This window comes from Condylura cristata, unplaced genomic scaffold (genome assembly GCF_000260355.1).
Source record: "Condylura cristata isolate star-nosed mole 26May11 unplaced genomic scaffold, ConCri1.0 scaffold00027, whole genome shotgun sequence".
Taxonomy (NCBI): Eukaryota; Metazoa; Chordata; class Mammalia; order Eulipotyphla; family Talpidae; genus Condylura; species Condylura cristata.
The window spans coordinates 13,287,601-13,301,842 of NW_004567128.1; positions in this window are offsets into that span (position 1 = coordinate 13,287,601).

The window sequence follows — 14,242 nt, forward strand, 5'->3', positions numbered from 1 at the left end:
TTAGTTTTCCAAATTGTGAAATACAGCAGACAATGAAAAATGGTTGAAATAAGTACTGAATGCCAATAGAACATTTCTACAAGTAGGTTTTCATTAAATACTGTAAGGGAGTAAGACCCAGGGAATGAGTTGAGGTCGTAAGTATTTCAGATTTAGATCACAGAATTAAAATTATTTCTCCTGGACATTAAATCCCTATCCTGAGAGTATTTTCCACCTACTAGCTGGTTGAAGTCTTGACTCTCATTGAATTCTGCACTTCAATGATCCCTTAAGATGGTGATTTAGCTTCCACGACTCTTCAGCTAAGTAAGATCTCCAACGATAGAACTTTATCCTCACCTGCTGGTCCCTATGTCTAGCCACAATTAAAATCTGCTTTCTCCAGTGACGGTATGTCTAATTTTTAGATAGTCACTTCTGACATTTCTTAGTATCACAGGAGTTTTGGCACATTTCTTCAGCTTGTCTGTGGTAAACTGACTTTAAGGTTCAATGGATGAATTGCCAAGTTAATAGGCTACTAACTAACAAAGAATTTTGTCAGATTGTTGCCTGAGGACTGCAAACACATGTAATTTCTTAGAGATTCCACATTGATTTGATCCAAATTTTACAATAATTCACTAGGGCTTTGGTAACGTGTGTGTGTGTGTGTGTGTGTGTGTGTGTGTGTGTGTGTGTGTCTGTCTGTCTGTCTGTCTGTATTTCACCAAATTTGAATTTTTGCTTCTTTATTTTTGCATACTTCTTTGGCTTCAATTATTTTCAGGAAGGAAATGAACCCCATTTCTCAAAGAAGCTCATGATAGATAAACTGAAATATGAAGAAAGTAAAAATGAAACAAAAGGCACTAAAATTTTATCTTCAGGTAATTTTTTATCTGATAAAAAATAACCTGGTAGCCTAGAAGGCTAAAACCCAAAAGTATGACTCAGAAAATAGCCCCCAAAGCCAATTATCCCTGAACCTCCTTATTTCATCAGTTAGGGAATTGATAGAAACACGTTTGATCTAGACTTTGCCAATTTTCAGTGCAGACAGGGGATAACTCAAATTATAAACATGTAAAAATAGTACTTTTAAATACAGAGCAAAAATATTTTTATACATGCCAAGAAGGACATTTGAGTCAGAACCAGCTGAGTCTGTTCATTCACAAGCAAAATTGTTTCAATGACTATTATACTATCTTGCATTAAAGCTGATTCAATTGTGACAGAATCTGATGGCTAGAGTCTCATAAATATCAGACATTCATTCAAAAAGTGGTCCTGTGTAGATGAAACTCAGATGAAAAACAGCTGCTGTGATCTTCACTATTTCAAATGTCTTTAAATAAATCCATCTGTATCAGCATGTTATACATGATGACCCTAATTTCTCTGAATATAGTTGGACAAGAAAATGGAAAAGAAAGTAATAATAAAGGAATAAGGGAAAGAACAGAAATAGATATTGTGGGCATAGGACTTCTAAAAAGATAATTTTCAATCATGTATTTTCTTAATACCTGGCATAGGCACAGAGGAATGATCAAAGAGGCCACATCTGATTCTCAAAGCACAACATACCCACATTTAGTTTTGATTAAATGAGCAAGGGAATCCCATACAGAAATTAGAATGCAACATTTTAAACAGGGTTGATAAGATGGCCACTTAGTAGGAATGCTCTAGATAGAGATTTTAGTTTAGTTTGGGAGATGTACAGGAACTGATTTCCTTCAATACTACAAGGAAGTGTTCAAATCTCCCAAGCTAGTCAATTAGAGTGTTCATTTTCCAGCCATTTTTAGCCTATGGGCAGTGAAGGTGGAATTAAGAGAGCAAATCACCTTATAAAAAGAGCTTAATGTAGTTTACAACTCTTATTTATATCATCTTTTTAAATGCTGAAATGCTTCATTCAATACAGTATAGCATAGACTATTTTTATAAGTCTCGCTTATAAAACTGCAATCACTGTGCAATTAAAATACCACTGCAATTAAAGTGTGTGTGATGGAACATTCAGAAATGTACACATGACTTTCCTTTATAACTACCCAGGGAGATATTTTATATTCAAGTCTCCCAACTTCAAAGATTCATTCAGCTAACAAGGGAACTTCTTTATTCACACAATAGCTATACACACACACACACACACACGCAAACACACACACATACATGCTCACTGGGTGGTGGTGTTTATACCTCTAAAGGAAATTTCAGAATTTTCTATCTTCAAAGTTTGAGTTGCTATATGAAAATAAAATGCATTCTGTGTTGCTTACAGATTCTTCTTTTATAGTTCTTTCTTCCTACCCCCCACAAATGAGAAGAGAAATTGGGCGATATCATGGCAACAGACGTTACAGTAATTGTTTTATGTAAGGCAGTTTAATTGATTTCTGAAACAGGTTGGGCAGGGAAGTTCTCTCTTTATAGTTTCACAGAGGAAACTAGTGTTCATACAAGCAAAACCACTTGCATCTAATAAAATTTAGGGCTGGGATATAGTTACTCAAATATGAATTCCATTGACCTAGCATTATTCCTATTATAATATATTCTGTTAATGTATTTAGAATTTTTTTTGTTTGTTTATAAGGTAGAATATGTCTGATAAATTTCTTGTGTATTTTGAATGTATTTTACTTAAGTACAGAGACTCTTACACATTATCTAGTTTCAAATTCTGAAAGGAGAGATTGGGGGGGTTCAGGAAGTTGAGGGGCTAACCTTAAGTTCTCAACAAGCGAAAAAGCAAGGCAGGTTGAGTTTAGAAACCTAGAATACCTAACTACAGCTTGCTATTTGTTGCTTACAATTCGCCAAGAACCTTTGGTATAATGACTACACAAGTTCTGTGTACTCTAAATGTGAATCATAAATATTTCAGAGTATAAATCCAACAAATCTGCATTGAGTAACTACACTTAGCACTGAGGACACACATATTACTAAGCCATCCTATGCAGATCTCCCAAATGATCACATTTTCTCTTTGTGTGTTAACAGTGCCAACCTCAAAGGCTTGCTGTGACAAATAAACTAATTCATGCAGAAAACTTACAATATCCATAGCACATTGTGAATTGTTAAGTCTTATTCGTAGTAACAGCATCAATCCAGTCCTTGTGCCACATACTACCCCATACCCTCCCTGTGTGCAAGACCTGTTCTCCCTGGGGAATACAGATCTTTGAATGCAGCTCACCAAACCAAAAGAACAATACTAGAGAAGTTAAGGAAATGATACAGTGCCTGGCTAAAATTAAGACATCTAATTAGAGGTTTTTTTTTTTTTTTTAAGAGTATTTATTGGATTCCTTTTAAGGACTTCTACGGCCCCTATGATACCTACACTCTTATATTTCATCCTCTACATAATCCCCTCCCCTTCAACATGGACAAGACTTGTGGCTTGCTTTTAGTTATAGAAGATGGTTAAGATGGCAGATCAGTCCACACTGAATGTGTCAAAAGGGAGATTATCAGTTGTGGACTGATTAGACAAAGTCCTTTACACCAGGACTACACCCTCCTTAGCAGCCTGATGACATGAGTAGCAATGCTGGCTTTCAGAGACCATGCCAGGTGTCAAAGTCCAGCTCTGACAGGTGGCCAGTCAGGGGTCTTTTTCCCAAAGGATGAGGCACTGTCGGCAAAATGAGCAATTGAGGCAGACACTGACGCTCTAGCTGGTGCAAGTATCTCCTGCCAAAAACTTCAGGAGTTCTTTATTTAAACAATTTCTAAGCAGTGAGATTACATCAGTATGGGCATTGAAGCAAATCTCAACAATTAATTTCCATGGCTACACTGAAACTTTCGTGGGTTACATGTTACAAAGGAAATCTTTTGATCATAGAAAGAAAACCACCAAAAACAATCAGAATCCCCATTTTTTCCACATGATCAATCATTCTGGTCAGCATCTCAAAGAAAGCAGCAAATCATTAAGTCCTCCTATGAACAATCCTTTCTCAGGTTCTAAGCTGTCCCAGGAGGAAGTACATCCTGATCCATTTTTTTTATGGAGATTTTATCCATATTTTTAAAGACAATCTACACTCTTGATTTATGCTATGGTCTTCTGAGAAAACCACTATCAGTTATTAAACATTTTTTGTAACCGGTTCTCGGTGTCCAGTGAGGCTGCAAACAAAAGAGGGCCAGGAGTCGCTTCATGGTCAAATACAATTACTATTAGACAAGAACAAGTACAAGGTAGTTCAGTAAGCATTGCTATGGAGACTCCCCTTAGTTGTCTTCTTGGGAACCGAGACTACCCTTAGTACATCTTCTTGGGAACCAAGCAGCCTCCATCTTCTCGGGAGTCTCCCCCATTTCCCGGACCCTGTCATAAGACAGCATGGGTAGCATAGCCTACGTCAGCTGGTGAGGCCCACATGGTAAGAAACTCTGGAGAGCCTCTAGGATATGAGACAGCTCTGTGGTCTGACCTGAGTCAAGGATAAAGACTTGATCCTTACCTTAGAAGCCACTGCACTGCATTCCTTGGGGCCATGGTAATGGGTTGCTAAATGTTTAAAGAAATATGTCTGTTCCTTCAGAGGACCTGATGACATCAGTGTCTGAGGAAAGCCCACAGGTCGTTTACATGGAACAAAGCAACTATCCCAGAATGTATCAATAATCTTGTGTTTGACTGTCCCTAGATTGCCCGGATTAAGAATGAAAAATCTGGGCCCTCCCTGGTGGTGCAGTGGGTTAAAGCACAGCACTGAGAAGCTACAGCCACTTCCGCATGAGTTAGATTCCTGCCTGCCCCGGAGGTGACCACTGCAGACCTCTCCTGACCCACCCACTGCTCCCCTCAGCAGTGTACTTTGTCAATCTGCCTGTTTGTCAATCTCCCCACTCTGTCTATGGTGAAGCCTCTCACTGCCCATAAGCCTCTGGCCTGTACCCCGGTTCTGTATGCTCAAATAAATAAATCTTAAAAAAAAAAAAAAAGAATGAACAATCTCCTCTCAGTGACAAAAGACCCCACAGTCCTTCCTTTCCTATGTATCTTCACTCACTGTCTGCTTGGAGATAGGCTTTCGCTGAGTATTCACTCTGTTGTTCTCCCCATGTGATGCTACTCACTAATTAAACACTTTCTTAGTAGAAACAATATTCTGGTTAAGACGTTGGCTTTCTGAAGATGAGTGCTAGTGTTAGGGGTATAGTATGTCCTGCATGAACTCCATCCACTGATGTTTTATGAACTCCACTCCCATCTCCATGCCAAAGAGACCTCAGGACTTAGACTACAACTCCCATCATGCCATGGATCTGCTATGACTCAACTTCTTGAAGAGGGGATTGCCGGGAACTAAGGGTGGAGTTAAGCTACCACGCTTGGTATAAAATTGAACATATGTGGCCTTGGTTTTGACCACATTCAATGTACACCCAAGGTCCCAGCTCATATACCGGTAGGAGATATTGACCAATTAAACTCTCCATAGCTCTTTCTCTGTGCTCCCCCTCCTTTTGTTTCCTTTGCAAGTATGTTACAGGACACCCCAATTCTGTTAGAGAACAAAACCTGTTATAGGACAAAATCTGTTATAGGACAGGGGAGAGAGAGAAACCCCTGAAGCCCCAAAAACCTGCCTGCTCTAAGTGGGTTCTGCCATCTGCCGCAACAAGACAAAACATAAAACTTTAATGAAAAGGGACTTTAATACAGTGGATATACAATACAGAACACAAAGAATATAACTTCTAAATCAAACACCTGAAGTGACCCATCCCCTCGTGGGCAAGTCAACCCCAAAGGGACTGGCCCAAAGCAAGGCCTGAAAGCCTGCCACAAAACTAAAGTACCTTCTGGCCGGGACCCATGGAAAAGGGTCAGAAATGGCCAGACAAATCTGGGAGGAAAAGAGCAAAATCAAAATCAATATAAACACTGCCAGAGTCACCTCCCTACAGGTCTCTCACCCACATCTGCCTTAACCAGTCCAAGGTCAGGAAACAAGCATGGCTGCTTCCTCACAGGCTTGCTGCTCCATGTGGCTTCCTCAGGTCTCCTCCTTGTTCTCCATCCAGCTTCCCTCTCTTCTTCCCTTCTCTTCTCTCCCTTTTCTCTGCTCAGCTCCACCCTCCTTCTGGGTGGGGCAGGGAACCTGGAACTTCCCTTTTTCCTAAGGACCACCCTGTTAGATGTAGACGTCTAACTTTTCTTGGGTCTGTCCTGAGTGTGTGTGTGTGTGTGTGTGTGTGTGTGTGTGTGTGTGTGTGTGTTTTAAGTGTTCCACTGATGACTCATACTCAGGCTATCCCATTCCCCCTTTGGACTTGCCCTGTAAAAATAATAGTACCTGGCTAAGATGGTAAAGCTTCCAGTTGACAGTCAGTGAGCCGTCAGAAATCTCAGTCATACAAGTAGAAGGAAATTAATTCTGCCAGAATGAGGTTGGTAGAGAATGTTTTCCCAGTCAGGCCTTCAAATTAAACAAAACATAACCCAGTTAACTCGCTGAGTGAAGTCGGTGAGATGTTCAGCAGAGTACCCAGTTAACTGCGACCCAGGCTCATGAGACACACAAATTGTGAGATCATGATGACGTGCTGTTTTAAACTGCCAAACTGGTGGTAATGGGTCAGCCTGGAAAAGCAGCTGGGGTTATGCTCTATTTCATATGCCCCTCTACACAATATTAGTTTTGCAGATTATAAGAAAATTAGGCACTTTAATAGGAACAGAAAGGAAAGAATAGGTTTGTTTATGTACATGTTAATGAAGACAACTGGAGAAAACAATTCTTCCGTTTGGGCACTAATTTCTTTGTACGAATGCAGAACCACCAAACAATTTATCTCTGATGAAAGATTTCTTCATTGTTAGCCAGTTTCCTTCCTTGAAATGTCTATTCTTGCCTTTTCCAGCTGTTGGTCACAACGACCACAGCTTAGTGATAATGTTACAGAGTGTAATTTCCATGAAAAAGGGAGGTTTCCTGCTTCTGTCCCACCTCATGAAGGATGGAGCTGAGAGGTGAGAAGAGGTGAAGAGACTTGGAGAAGGAGAATTGGAAGAGGACCCTATAGCGGAGAGACCTGTGATGATGTGACTACTGCTCTGAGCTTTGGATTTGCACCATTAACTTGGAGGACATCACAGGAGACAGGTGCCGTGGAGACACTCGGAAGAGTGGCTGAGAGACTCCTGGGGCAGCTGACACTAGCAGCCTTTAACTTGATCTGTACTTTGATTTTATTCCTTTTGTCCCAGAATTGCATGACCCCTTCTGCCCTTTTCCTATGGCCCAGGCCAGAGCTGCCTTGGACTTCTAGCAAGTTTTCAGGCGTTAGTGGCCTTTCCTTGGAGCAAACCTGTTCATCTGGATATTCACCCACGAGCTGATGGGTAAATTTGGGTGTCTCACTGGGGAGATATCATCCTTTCTTCTCTCTGTGCACACTAATCTATTAAAGTTCTTTCACACTAAGAATATACTTTGCGAGGTGGATGGCAGAATCCATTTAGAGTGTGCAAGTTTGGGGGTCCCAAGTTGCCCCTCAGTTTGCACTCTAACAATAACATGTAATTGTTCAAACACTTTCATATAAGTGGTCTAATTTGAGTCTCCTAACAATTTTGTAAGGTGGGAATAAAAGAACTGCGAGATTTTCAAATTCAGGGCACAGTTGTGAACCCAGTGGTTATTTGTGGTTCTGAAAACATCAAAGGCCCTTAGGAAGTGCTAAAATGAATGAAGATTACTTTTTCAGATAAAGAAATTATAGTTCAGAGAGAATAAATGACTTGCCCTAGAAAGCCTGTACACAAAAGTACAAGAATTAAAACTCAGACCATCTCCAACAGAGGCCAGGAGCTATTTTCTGTAATAGCATTTTACCCCTGAAAAGGAGACACATTTAGCTATTAACAGCCATTAACCTTTTTGCTCAAATTTGCATCCTTCCTTAGCAGAGAACCCTGAAGGAAGGTGGTGCTTGGAGAGATGAAAGGGGCTATCATGGGTAAGAAGTGATGTCCAGCCCACAGAATGCCTTGAATATCTGAGCCACAATAGGAGCGCAGGGGACGTCTCCAGCTAGAGCAGCTTTCTGACAAAAGGAAGATGATTTGATAAGCTAAACGTTAAAGTTTAAAAGGAAAACTACCTACAGATAGATTTCCTTTTCTAGCAGGAACTTTGAAAAATGCAAATGAATAATTGTCTTTTTGAAACTGCATCTCCAAATGCAATTTTGTTTATTGACATACTCTCTATTTTATTCTGATGTAACCTCAAGCAGCAGATCATCATTTAAGTCCCTGTATTAAGGAGAATACTGATTGCTTTGGAAAGTACATCATTAGATATGGAAGAAAATACCAACTGAGCTGCATCGCTCTAGCCGCTTCATGATGTCAGGAATATGAAACCATCTATGTTCTGTCATCCTAGAGCTTCTGATTCTTGTTCATCATAAATATATACTTCTCGAGTTTTTTCCACCAGAGCAGGGGTCATGGGAAGTGGAGATTCCTTAAGCAAGTAAGCAGGAATTTACTGGTGTTGACTGACTCTTACTAGTCAAAGACAACCAGAAAAGATACTTGGGTTTATTCTTGATATAGCAAAGAAGCCTGCACACTGCAGGGGAAGAAACATAATTTTCCCTCGAGCCTTCTAAATTCATGGCTCAAACATTCCCATAACAGATGACAGAAATAATAAATAAAACAACATCTTAATAAAATGTATGCATCCTGCAGACCAGTGAAAGGCCAAGGAAAACTGAGCAACTCTCTGAAAGGACTTAGGTCGTCACCTTAAATACTATCTTTAGCTATAAAAAGACAAATGAAGAATGATGCAGGTGGAGAAGGGGGGCCAGAACTTCAAAGGGAAGAGTGTTTACAGAAAGATGAGAAAAGCAAATGTTTGCTAAACAAATGTTTGCCAGGGCTTAAAGAGACCAAGGGGCAAAGAGAAGACTTTGAATAACTGGCAGGCCTTGCTAAGCACTCCCAACCCCAATCTATCACTTTCAGCTCTGGTCCTGGAACAAAGAGGGAGATTTGCCCTTATAAATATAAACGTGCCATAAAAGGATAACTTAGTACTCAGTCTTTATTTTTCCTGTGTCTGCTGTTTCTTAAAAATAACCAGCTCAAAACAATTCTTATGCCAAGAAGACATATTGTGGGATTGTTGTTTCTCTTCACTATCACAGTGACATATTAGTAAGAGGCTGTTAGAAAGGGCTTACTTCAGGATTTGATTGTGTGGTGTTTTTGATTAATTTTCAAAGAAGCAGGGGTTTGATCCAGACTGGGTCCTGTCAGGAAAGCAGAGACAACTTGCTAACTAGATACCTTAATTTTTATCCAAAAGATATGAAAAATGAAGCAGGGCTATAATTGGTAAACAACAGTGTCTGTCTTTAATCTGGGGGAGGGGCACTGGACAATTTTATAGTTCTCAGAGGGTTCCTGTTTATGCCTGAGCTCAGAAGTGATTAGGGGCTGGCCACACTTTTGTCTCACTCCATCACAGAACAGACTGACCTCATCTGACATCAATATTCTGGAATTCTTGTGGATTTTCTCCAAGAGAAGATCATGGCCAGTTACCAGATTAAAAGGCTCAGATGTGCCTTATTCTTCCTCAGTGGGCACCCAGGTACTAATGCAGAACCATCTCTGCCCTAGTCTCAGTCTATGGGGTCCAGCTGGCTGTCTGTCGAATCCCCATGGATGGGCCTAAACAGAGTTCTGATAGATGACATTTTGTATGTCTCAGTCCACAGCAATCATTTCAGAGATGAACACTTGCTACAAGGTGGCCGTGGAAAGCTAATATTACAGAACTTTAGCTGCAGCTTCCTGGAAAGAGGGCACTGTTTGAGTGAGAACATAAGAAGGCCTAAGGGTTAGAAGGAGTAAAGACGCTTTGCTACCTCAACACCGAGTTACAAGTCCCTAACCAAGAGCAACTGGTCCTCCATTTAATCACAAAAATTTCAAAAGACAGAAAAATCTTAAACTATTTACCCTGCTAAATTTGAATGGAAAAATTTCCCAAAATTGCTTATCCACATAACACCCACTGAAAACAACTGATAACCCACCTCCTTCGCCTTGGCTCATCTCTCATATTTCCTGTACCTATTCCTTTTTGCTTAACTACCTCAGTTGTCTATAACACAGAAATCTCAGCTAACTGCCAGATGGCACAATAATTGTTCCTAGGCAAACCAAAGAGAAATAGGGTGGCCTGTGTGTGAATCCTCACCAGGACGACTGAAAACCTCAGAACAAGACCCAACATAGAAACTCATAGAAAGGTTAATAACAGACTTACAAGTGAAATGAACAGATGGTAAACTACAATCAGGCAATTTGCGGTTCTGAGTGATGGATAAGGATCAAAAAAGCTGGAAAGGAGGCGCCATAAGACCAGAAACCTGGCTTACACAATGCCAGGAGCTGGAGGTGGGGGTAAAAGGGATTAACAGTCACTCGACCAGTCATAGGAACCAAGATCCTCAGGCGCCAGTGCCTCGCTCACAGAGCACAAGCCCCAAGCAGGTCACAGATGGCTATAGTGGGACGTAAGAAATTGGCAACTGTGAACTACAGTCAGGCAATTTTGGGTTCTGAGTGATGGAAGCTTACAATACAACACCTTTGGATGGAAAATCTCTCTAGGACAAATACCAGAGGTGGAGTTAGTGACTCGGGAAACTTATTAGGGCTATAGAAGTTTCCAAGAATCTGGGAGGGGGGAGTGTTAGAAAAGATTATCAACTAGAAGTGGGGGTAAAAAGGATTACAGTCACAGGAGACCAACCCCACCTGACCCCAAGGCCATAAATTCTGATTTCATCAAAGAACACTATAAAAAAAGACTCCTTGCTCTGGCATGGAGTATTTGGCCTTGTCCTTTAAGACGGTCTGAATGGGTCTATGCATACATCTCTATTTTCTTCTCTTTTCCTTAATAAACTTGCCATGTGGTGATGAACAGATATGGCTACTGAATTCTTTCTCAGAAGAACTCACAAACCCAGAGACCAAACCCCATCCTCTGAACCTCCTCATGATGAAGGATCCACCAGAACCTTGATGAGAAAGATAATGGTGATCTATTTATTACTAAACCTTTTCACTACTGCCAATTAAAAGATACAGTTAAATCCCTAAATTTAAATGTATCTGCTCTTACGGAATTCTCCTTTTCTGTTAAAATAGTACAAAATGGCTCAAATCCCAATTCCATGAATACTGGAAAATAATTATCAATAAAATTCTGACATTTTCTAGAAGGAGAGGGGAGAAAAAGACAATTTACTTTCCTGGATTCAGACCACTTGACAGACTACTTTTCCAGCACGTTTTGACTACCCACTGATAATCTGAGTTCCAGAGTGTCATTCCTGCCATTAGGAGGAAGAAAAAATGGCTTATAAATTCCACACAAAATTCTCTAACACCCCTGGATTCTGCAATCTCTACTTGCTTATACAATGGAGTTATACAGCAGCCTGGTATTCGCATAAGTGTTACCTGGGTTTCACTGACTACCACAGAGCCAATAAGCATAGACAGAAATTGAATCTACGAGCACTTTTATTTTTCAGATCACTGGCCTTAATCTGAGAGAATGGTGGGGTGTGTATAGCCACCTGTAACGACTGTTCTGTCATGGCCATTGACCTAACAGGGGGTATAGCATCCTGAAGAAACCATTCTGCCATCTCATCTCAGGCTGGCCTTTTATACTGGGTTATACAAGGACTGTTAGTCATAAGCAAACAGATCATGTGAACAGTCCGTCAAAGCTAGTGTTTCTGGCATTCACCATATTCAGCCCCCAGAACTTATTATCGGCACCTCTGTTATCTTAACCCCAGTACATGCAATGACATCACCATCCAGAACTCCTTCAGGCATTGCTGGGCAGGATTCTCAGCTTAAAGCAAATGTTTTAGTTCACAGAAAACAAATCATCAGCCACATAGCGTGTATGTGAAGTCCATGCGCTGTTATGTGCAGATTCCTTTACTGGGATAGTTTTGCTGAATGCTACATTGTGAAGATATTCATTTTGGTAATGTACTTGTAGTTTTCTTTCAGCTCCAATGCACCACAAAAGTTCTAATGTGATATTTGTTGGGATTTTATTAATTTTAGGTATAACTAGAAGCTAGAACTTCAGAATTGTAACAGGGCAGGAAACATTGAACGTCTTAGTGATAACTGTACTGGAATTATGCTAAACACTAGTACCAGATGGCACTAACAAAAGTCAGCAAGGAAAAAAAAAAAAAACCTAGGTTGCTACAAAAAATCAGCAAAATGATTAGTAAATATCCAATACATTATTTCTTTAAGAAATATAAATACCTGAATCAAATCAAATATTAGCCACTTAAACTTTTTTGTTTGAAAAGGATATCCTTTAGATATTTTCATTCAGAATAAGCCTCTCTGGTGGCCTAGGGGCTAAGTCTCTGTGCTATTAGCACTAAGGCCTGAGTTCAATCCCAGGCAGGGAGTTAACACAAGATGGTGCAGCAGATCTCTCCTGCCTCTCCCGCTGCTCCCCTCCCCAGTGTATTTCAGTCAGCCCACCTACTCTGCTCCCCACTCTGTCTCTGGTAAATCCTTCACCCTGACCCCCTGCACCTGTGGCCTATACACGTTCTTCTATGCAAAAATTAAAATAGAATAAGCATTGTGTTGCTACTGCCCAAGTGATAGAGAATATATGTTCCTGAAGGCAGGTCTTTCCTAATATTTGGATTACTTATTTTAAGAATTTTCATAGTGAAGACAAGAAGAAAAAAAAACCTTAATTACTGGGCTCTAGATCAAACTGCATATTTTGTATTCTGTATATTACGATTTGCATATTTAGAATTGTTAATTACACTAATAAAAATGAAGTCATAGAGGTCATAAATTTCCTGTACTTTCTGTAACTATTTCCATTTAGTACAGATGCAGAGTTAATTAGGGAGAGCTACAATATATATTTACACCATACCTATTTAGAGAGAGTTTTAAACGTTTATATCATTTAAAAACTTAATTGGGTTGTTTTTAGTGCACCATCAAGAACTCATTCTGGAGTTTTCATGTCAGCTACGCAGCACTGTCCTTTGATGGAGTCAGGTGGGGAGCACTGGTACTGGACTACATTATATGAGGTATGCTGGCCTTCAAAAACCTAATGATCATTTCAAGTAGAAAGCATACATTCAACTGTATTAGAAAGTTTATGGGACTAAATCACAGATGAACTCATGTTGATGCTGTTATGTGTGACCCTTGGACCATAACTTTGGAGTGAAGCAAATACTACACTTTTGATCTCTATTTCTGGCTGAAGGTTAGTGTCTCATTAAAACAATCACACAACCAAAATAAAAAAAAAAGAAAATGAAAAAGCATACAAACAAAAGATCCTATTAGCTTTAAACAACCAAACCTGCTGTATAATCTTGGCTGGTAAGTCCACAAGTAGAGTAAAAACTTAGATTCTAAACTTAGAGAATCTAATTTAGCAATTTGGATTGCATTGGCAATAAAATTCCAGGCTCCACTTTTAGAAAGTAATGTATACAAGGGTGAATAATTAAGCAGGCAAACAGATAAAGTTTCTAATAAATCCAAATGTAAAAAGTATATTTTAGGCATGACAATGTCTCCTCATAGGACTGTGGCAGAAATTCTCCCCATGGAGCCTAACCCAATAAAAATGATAAAATGTGAGAAATGATTAGAAGAGGAATCCTAACTAAGCCCACAATAGAAACTTAAGCCATAATATTTTTTCTTCTTTCCATTTTCAGACCTTCACTTCATATGCTAAGAGAAAAAAATCAGACAGTATGCTGGTGGAGATAGAAAATAACCAAAATGCACCCTATTATACCATTTTGGTGCCAGGAGTAGGTCCTGTAAGAACATGCCCATTGAATAGTTAGAAATATTGGCATACATGTGTTTATTAAAGCAATATTATCCAGGTGGTTGTTCATAGCTAAGTAGAGGAAATGAATCAAACTGAGAACTATGAAAATTATAAAAGGAGAGGACAAAGTAGCAGGAAAAGAGGAAGAAGGACCAAAATGAGGAGGCTCCAGAGAAGAAGAGGAAGAAAGACAGAGTCAAGAAATCAGCTAAAAGACAGAGGAGTCAAGCACACCTTAAAACTGTTCTTTTCAGGGCCCTCCCTGGTGGCGCAGCGGGTTAAAGCACAGCACTGAGAAT